Here is a 9,169-nt window from a genome sequence, read left to right on the forward strand (position 1 = left end):
GCTGTCGTATCCAAAATAGCGTAAATACTTCAATGGGATTATATCCTTCAAACTTTCCAAGAAGTGCCTAGACGCTCCTGAACTCTTCGTTCCATGTTTTTTGTCTAGAATTAAAAAAGATTAAAAAAGGATTCAAATAATAAACAAGTAAACACACCATTTGTTGAATTGCTTAAGCTGATTTTTAAAAGGCCATAAGGGCATTCACTAAGTTTTACAAAACCCTTGCTAGGTGTACGGGCTAAAAAGCTTTACCATAGGAAAACCAGTTCTTACGTGCAAGGGGGGTTTTGCAAGATTAAGTGAATCCACTTTGTGTATTAAAACAAAAAATACATGTTAAAAGGTTGACGCACAACAATCTACTGCCATCTACATAAGTAATTTTTGCTGCTTTTTCTACGTTTCTCGTTTGCATTTGAAGTGATTTTGCAAACTCAATTTCAGTTTGTTTGCCAAAGTCAACAAAGTGAAACGTAATGGCATTGGGACAAAACAAAACTGAACTGTGCTAGATGCCACTTGCCTAATTAGGAGTATGAAAACAAAATAAATGTATGTATGTACCATCTCTCTCTATACAAAAAAAAAAACGTGGTGTTTTTCCAAAATATTTCGAAAAAAATTAATATTACGTGAGCTGGACCCATTTAAGAATATTTACCTCCAAAAGTCGAGCACATTATAAATAAAATTATTTTCGTTTTAATATTTTTAACTAAAAATCACCTCACATGGTAAAAAAGTTCAACCTTGAAAAGTATGCATATAAATTTGTTTCTGAAATATTACGAACGTTTAATAATATATATACTAGAGCTCTCGATTTTGTTCGCACATTTTCAAACAGCCCGGGTATATGAGCAGCGAGTACTCCCACACTTATTCAATGCTCATTACTCGAAATTTTTCGAGCATGAGCTCGAGCAATTCGAGTTTTTTCGAATAATTTGAGCAATGTTTTTTTTATTATATTGACATCTTTGGTAGCAACTTTTTAAATTTTTCAAATTATTGATATATAATGCAAAGATTGTTACATTGGTATTTAATAATATAATTTATTTAACATGAATTAGAAAGCAGCTGCTGACAAATACAATTTACAAATTTTCTTTTGTTTATGAAATTGTTCAAAAACTCGAAAATTTTGAACAAACATTTAGCAGTTGAGCAATGAACGAGTTTCGAGCGAGTATCGAGCTACTCGCATTGCTCGATACCCGGGTATCTAGAGCTCTAATATATACAGAATTATTTTAAAATTTAAATTTTGTGGGAAAACGCAATCAAAGTTTGATCAATTCATACAGTTGGTATACCAGAATATAGGGAAAGTACACTTATCTTCGCCATTTCTGTTAGGCTGAGCATATTCTATTTATCAGGCTTGTTAATTTTATGATGAAATTTTCAAAACGTAAATTTTTTACTTAAATCTCTATATTATTAAACGTGAGTAAAAATTCCTGAACTGGTCCCCTCAATTTTTTACAAAGTAACGAATATCGCAATAAGTATTTGGATTTCTCCGCTTGAATATCTACAAATATTTCAGAAAAATATTGCGCCAGTATTCGTATTTGTATATAATATTTTTTTACAAATTTAATATATATGAACCTTATTTTTTTTTTTTAATTATTGCAACTAAAGTTTTCATGCGATTTTCATGAAAATTTCTGAGTGCGTAAAAAAGCTAATTTTCTAAACGACGATAAAAAATTGTGTAACAATTTTAATTTTTGGTAAATTTTTTTATAAATGTTCTTTTCTTTAATAAATTTTTTTTTAAATTTCTCGTTGTGATTTTTACCGCGTTTAAGTGTCAAAATGTTCCCTTTAATATATTTTTGCTAATGTGCTCAAAAAAAAGGCCACTTTGAATATCCCATTTTTTATTTACTTATGGCGATTTATGTCTAAAAATAATTTTATCATTAATGTTGGTTTGCGTTCGGTGACCTATGTCGCGGAACTAAGTCAGTTAGGCAATGTTGGTGAAATACTTAATCACCGTAGTTGCGTATGTAACGCATACGCCCCCTAGCACCATACGCAGTCATCTAACACGTTTACTCGCACGCCTTAACTTAGAAGTCATATTATTTAAAAGTAATTAAATACTGGCCTTAAAGATTGTTACACAGCTTTCGTAATGCACATAGATATGTATATATTTCCTTCTTCATATGTATACAAATTTTAGAATGTATTTCAACTGTACACATACAAATTTTAAAACTGGAATTTTAGTTTCTCAAATTCGTTCGTTTTGGTAAGAAGAACATTTCCGCCGTTTAATTTTAACATTTTGAAGTATATTAGATTATCAAAATTTAAGAAAAAAAATTTTAAAATTACAAAATAGCTTCAACATATATTCTGCATGTTGCTATTTTTTTCAATTTCGTGGTAAACTATTGAAACTACACAGATTTGTTGTATTTGACGCCAGCTTCCATTGCCTCTAATATGTATGAGCATTCTATTTGAAAACTTACATATTCGAGTGCCAATGAAAAAATTAGTAATTTCGGTGCGTTTTCGCTAAATAAACGTTTTAAGGCTAAAATTGTTCAAATACTTAATTTGTTTTTTAATTGCGTTTTTTTTCTGCCTGGAGAAAAGAGGGAGACCAAAAGAACAACTCGTGAGATTTTCTCATACATGTATGCAAGCCTACAAGATTTTCTATTCCCATTATTTTCTATATGTTAAACATTTAATGTCTTTCAATCAAAAAGCCGCACCTTTTGCGATGTATTGTGAAACCATTTTCCGTCATCTCTTGTCATACTTTGTTTGGAGACAAAGTATCAATAGTTATATTAGGAGGTCTTACAAAAAATTGTTCTGCTCTTGCAAGCGCATCATAAATTTTTGTCTATTTTAGGACTCCCAACAAGGTTATAAGCGCTATCGAAAAAAATCATTCTTTGATTCTCAGCATTTGATTTTTATATTTTTCATCAAATTTGTGAATTTTTTCATGAGTTGTATGTTTGCTCGCAAAATAATACTTATATACTTGTTAAGTTTTATTTTTCGTTCAGATAATAAAACTTACCTCAGTAAAAGAATTATAAGTGCAGTACTCAACTTCAACTAGTTAAATGATGATCCAATACTAGATCTTTGATATTTTTCACCTATAATTGTATTCATTAACTGTATCAAAAGAATATAAAAATCTTTACAAATATGCATTAGTTTATAACAAGATAATTTAGTAGTACCATTTATATTAAAATTTTTATATAAAATATTTATATGTGCAAAGAAACAAATTGTAGGTTATCGATTTAAAAAAAAAAGTTTTAAAGATAATTTAATTTGTTGGTATTGGATTCTATTTCTATTGCATAATTTTATTTGTTTTACGCTTCGCGGAAAATTTTTTACCGAAATTCTATAGTAAAATTGATATTATTTCCTCCTTTTTGGGAAGTTTGGTATCGTTATCATTCTGTTTTAAATAATAAAAATCTTGTTGAGGAGTAGATATTGCAAATCCCCAGTGGGTATTAAAGCCCATATTTGAAGCTAAATATATACTCTAAAAGAAGGTATTTGATTCCTTGAATAACGATTTTGTTGTTTGCTCGGTATGAATAACAACATTTTACCGCTGGAATTTCCAAATATCTTCGGTAAAAATGCCAGAAAAAATTGCCAACTTAATGCCCAAAAGAATGCTTCTACTTCTGGATATTAATTTTTCTTCAGATAGTTCAATGCCGCGGGATATTATGGACCATAATATAACAGGAACAAGTAAGAAAGTCTAAGTTCGGGCGGAGCCGTACATTAAATACCCGGCGCAAGTATTAAATATATGTTTTTTCACCTTTCCGAAAGCTACCGGTAGATGGTAAGCCGGGGTGTATCAATTTTGAGTAAATTAGCGTCCTTAAATTTCGAATTATTGAAGTTTCAAGCATTTCTGAAATTTACCGTTATATAAAAAGCGGCCGTAATTTTAGTCCGATTTCAATAATTTTCAACGTTTTGCTTTTATTTGGCAAGCACAATAAAAATACCGAGTTTGGTACAAATTGATAGAACGTGCCACGCCCATTTTCCAAAATTTTACCATAAACGTATATCTTGGTAAAGAATTGTTGCAAGCATCAATTTTGAATAAATTAGCTTTAATATTTACTGATTTATCGAAGATTTTGTATGTCTCTAAAATACCGTTATATGGGATGTGGGCGTGGTTATTGTCCGATTTTAAAAATTTTGGGCCATTTAGTATGCTGTACCAAGGCCGACAACTGTGAGGAGTTTGGAAGAAATTGGTGCAGCGGTTACCAAGATATACACATGTAACCATAAGTATGGCGTGGCTACGCCCATTTTTCAAAAATTTATCATATTCTTATTTTTCGTCCTAAATTGTTGTAAATATTAATTTTGAGTGAATAATCTTCAGTAGTTACTAAAATATCGCAGTTTTCGTATTTCCGAAAATTACCCTTATATGGGATGTGGGCGTGGTTATTGTCCAATTTTTTAAATTTTCGGCCATTTAGTATGCTGTATCAAGGCCAACAACTGTGCCAAGTTTGGAAGAAATCTGTGCAGCGGTTACCAAGATATACACATGTAACCATAAGTAGGCGTGGCTACGCCCATTTTCCAAAAATTTATAATGTTCTTATTTTTCGTCTGAAAGTTATTACAAATATCAATTTTGAGTGAATTATCTTCAGTAGTTACTAAACTATCGCAGTTTTCGTATTTCTGGAAATTACCGTTATATGGGAGGTGGGCGTGGTTACTGTCCGATTTCGCCCATTTTCAATACCAACCTACCTTGGATTAATAGAAACCCACGTACCAAATTTCGTTGAGATATCTCAATTTTTGCTCGAGTTATCGTGTACACGGACGGACGGACAGACGGACGGACAGACAGACATGGCCTAATCGATTTCTCTATTCATTCTGAGCATATATGTATACATTTGTCTATATCTATCTCGATTCGTTTTGGCTGTTACAAACAACCGTTATGTGAACAAAATTAATATACCCTTGTGCACAAGTGCGCTCGGGTATAAAAATAATAAAACGGTTTTCATTATGAAAATAGCTTCTATGTGTTTAAGTTTTTGCCACACGGTCATTGGTTTAGTTTTCTGTAGGAAATTTTTGACACTGAAGCAAGCGGCAGCTGAATAATTCATTTTGCGAATACAATCATTTACTATTGAAAATTATACTATTGTTTGTGATAACGGTAGTTAAAATCATAAACAAATATCAATTTAACATATGAAAATACTTATAAACTTAAGGCTATTATAATAGCATACAAAACAAACTCTTACCCTTCTTGCGTAGAGTGAAAATGAGGAAAAACATATTGCACATATAATTATTTTTATGTTGTAAAGTAAGACTCACCTTGTAAGTTAAGTTAAGTTTTATCGTTCAAAAATATTGTTATTTCGTAAATTTTACTTAAAAATCTCTGACCTTAGTTTTCAGGCAAAAGGCGGTGGCACAAAATGTTGTCGTTTTGGGTAGTTGTTTGTTTGCGTTTTTTATGGGCGTAATTTTCTAAAATGAGAAAACATTTCTTTTATTCTTGTTCTCTAAAGGCCAGTGTGCAGCCCTCATGACAACGGTCAATCAAAAAATTTCCATTATCACAAAAAACTTTAGAAAACTGTAGTAGAAAGCGTAGCAAATTTCTTAAGAAAATTTGTCTCAAGAAGTTTCTTGTACGCCATTTTATATGGAGTTTTTTCTTATTTATTAAAATCAGCTTCTCATAAAAATACAATCGCCGTTCGGAGTCGGAGTAAAACTGTAGGTCTCTCCGCTTCCAAGAAACCAGCAAAAGAGGGGAAATTAAGAGAACAAAAATGGCAGCTGAACTTGCCGGTTTTACTTGAGAAATTTTTACTATTTAATAACTCTTTTCCAACAAGAAAGTTGATGGCATGATACTTAGTGCAGTTCACATTAACAAAAGAATTGTTTGTGGGGCTTTATAGTTGTAATTGGCAAAATAAACCTACTTAAATATATAATAAGATGGGAAATACTATTTTTCTTTGAAAATTGCTACGGAAAATAACAAATTACGTAATAATCAGTTCATAAAACTTGCAACTTCTTGCGTGTTCAGCGTTTTCGTAATTTCTTGCATGTTTTTCTAATTGGGGGTAAATATTGACTTACTCTTCGAGATTCGATTTATTCACACATATTTAAGTAAGAGGTCTAATTTTTTAAGAAAAAGTTAATTGCTTAGTTTTTATTCATACGGCCCAATAAGTATCTTTTTTAAATAAAATTTATTATTTTTCGCATTTTAATAAACTAAGCAAGTAATATAAGTATCTATGGGGATTTTAGTCTTATGGATTTTAAGATTTTTTTTGCAATAATAGAGGCCTATTTATATTCTAGGCCAATAAAAGTTCACTCCACTTATTAGAGGAATGATAAGAACTTGACTTTGTTCCCAAATTATATATTTAAAGCCATTATTAAAGCAGTAACTATGACACACCACTAAAGCTTCTCTAATACTCCAATTCGAAGGGGTTTAAAAGTTCGAGTGTGAACTTGCGAAAAACATATTAACACAATTTTTTTATTAACTACCATCAAAATGGTTACCGCAACTGGGTTATACGTCATACAGCAATAAACTCATACCACTTTACTAAGTGACTTCTGCACGACTGAATCGCATTGAAAAACTCTACAACAACTATTACGTATAAAAATCAAGGATAAAAAAAAAATTAAAAGCGAAAAGCTCATAAGCGCTTTTGCTTCAGTTTTATAATTAAACCAAACTTTTAGTTATATGTACATACGTTTTTACATATGTACACTTTTATGTACCATGTACATGTGTAGTGTTTGCTAGTGTAGACTAAATACCCTGTAGGAATATAATTGCTGGTATTTGATATTTTTTACATCTGTTTTGAGTGAAGTAAAATTGCTCAAAACTTGTAACTCCGATCATGTTTAAAAGGCACTGATTTAAATTTTTTGTTTCATTTTTATAGTTCAAGTTTTGAGATTTTTGAATTACTCGTACCGAAGAATCCCACAAAAGTCCTGAAAACAATCGCATGCAGTCCCCGGGAAATCTGTTAAGGTCCGAAAGTTCCAAAAAAAAAATCCCATGGTATGCCAAAAATATCCCAAAGCTCCAAAGCCAATCTCCAAAAATAAATTCGTAGCCCCCAGAACCCACAAAGACTTTCACTTATCTAAAATAAAAAAATATAGATATACATAGATATATTTTCGCTCTTTAAATATGTAAATTAATTAAACTTCAATACCATATTTATTTCGCAATGATCTCGAACGATGTTTACATTAATTATGTACCGTTAAAGCTGCAGACTTTCACTATAGCTTACTTCAGTCCTAAAGGGTCTTGCCATGCGAATAAATAAGTATGTACGAATATATTTATGTACTCATGCACGTATGAATAAACACTTTCACTCACGAAGCTAATGCAGTTTAGCACGAACAAATATTAGTACTTGTAAGTCTTAATGTATGTAGAAGTATTTTTAATCCTTTGCTGTGTAGAGTCTGCTCCAATACTTCTATGAATAAGCAGTGCAGCAATTTGAAATACCACATTTTAGTACAACGGGGTGTAGTTTAGAAAGATAAATTGCAAGAGTGTGGATAGCGAGTGATAAATACATTTAATTAATGTGCTTGCAATCTTTTATAGAAATTAAAAACTATTTTTTTCGCTGTTGAATGCGACACGTATTAGAGTATCCATAGCATTTTTCAAAGCATACATATATTTATTATCTTTAAAATCCAACGATTCCACACATTATGATTACAGACAAATTCATCTAAACGCGTAAATCCCTCGTAACCATGTTTTTCGAGTTTTTTCAGCAAGCCTTTTAAAAATGCCATCACTGGTTCTTAATGCCTTTTTTCATAAAATCCACCTCCCATTAGGAGGCGACATTAAATTGTAAGTCCTACCATCTGGGTGACAACACCGAGATTTACATCATAAATTGGAAGCTCGGCCAAAAGTAAAAAGAATGTGAAATCGCCCTATATATGTATGTATATTTAATTTTTGTAAGTTTGTGATTGCAGCCTATAGATTTTTTTCTTAGCCAGCTTTATAACTAGCCATTTTATTAGATACTTTTTTTAGTCTAAAAGTTCTTCACTTATTATGCTAGTCCAGCAACAACCACCCTATATTGAGTTCATTTTACGAAATTTCGCCTACTGGAAATTATGTAACTCTTTGCCCACAGTACACAACACACTCGCACACACACATTTCCAATCCAACATAAATATAGCGATAAATTAAGGTTTCTATCCCAGCAAAATGTTTAATATTTCAGTGACTGAGGTCACAACTGGTCCCAACAGTAGATAGCGCTGAGATGTCATACATACATAGATACATACATATACATATGTAATAGACATGTAAATAGTGAAACTGAAAATTTTAACAAAAAAACACAAAAATTAAGCAATTATAACAAATGAAAGAAAAACCAAATTTGTTATTTAATATTAAAAGGAAAAAATTAAATATCAAATAAGTTTTAGGTTAGGCTAAGTAGGTTAGATTGATATGGCAGTCGGTCAAATGACCAACTCACTTAGACCTTTTGAAGGTCCATTGTAGTACCACTGCAGAACGCGGTAACCTCGGTGACTGTTCATGAGAGAATCATTTTGAAGCTCTTGTAAAGCGTAGGATTGATTTTATTCCTACGCATGATACTTCCGTAAGAGAGCTAAAGAAAGACCAACCAAAAAAGCATGCTCCCCTCTTGGCCAAAGCTGGGCAACTATTTACAGAAAAAGTGCTCTACGGTTCCTTCATCTCTCTTATCTAAGCAAATAAAATAATATAAAATTATATAAAAAAATAAAGTAAATTCAACTAAATTTGATGAAATAAAATAAAATAAAATAAAATAAAATAAAATAAAATAAAATAAAATAAAATAAAATAAAATAAAATAAAATAAAATAAAATAAAATAAAATAAAATAAAATAAAATAAAATAAAATAAAATAAAATAAAATAAAATAAAATAAAATAAAATAAAATAAAATAAAATAAAATAAAATAAAATAAAATAAAATAAAATAAAATAAAATAAAATAA

Source organism: Rhagoletis pomonella, unplaced genomic scaffold (assembly GCF_013731165.1).
Source record: "Rhagoletis pomonella isolate Grant_MI unplaced genomic scaffold, Rhpom_1.0 Rhpom_scaffold_00002, whole genome shotgun sequence".
NCBI lineage: Eukaryota > Metazoa > Arthropoda > Insecta > Diptera > Tephritidae > Rhagoletis > Rhagoletis pomonella.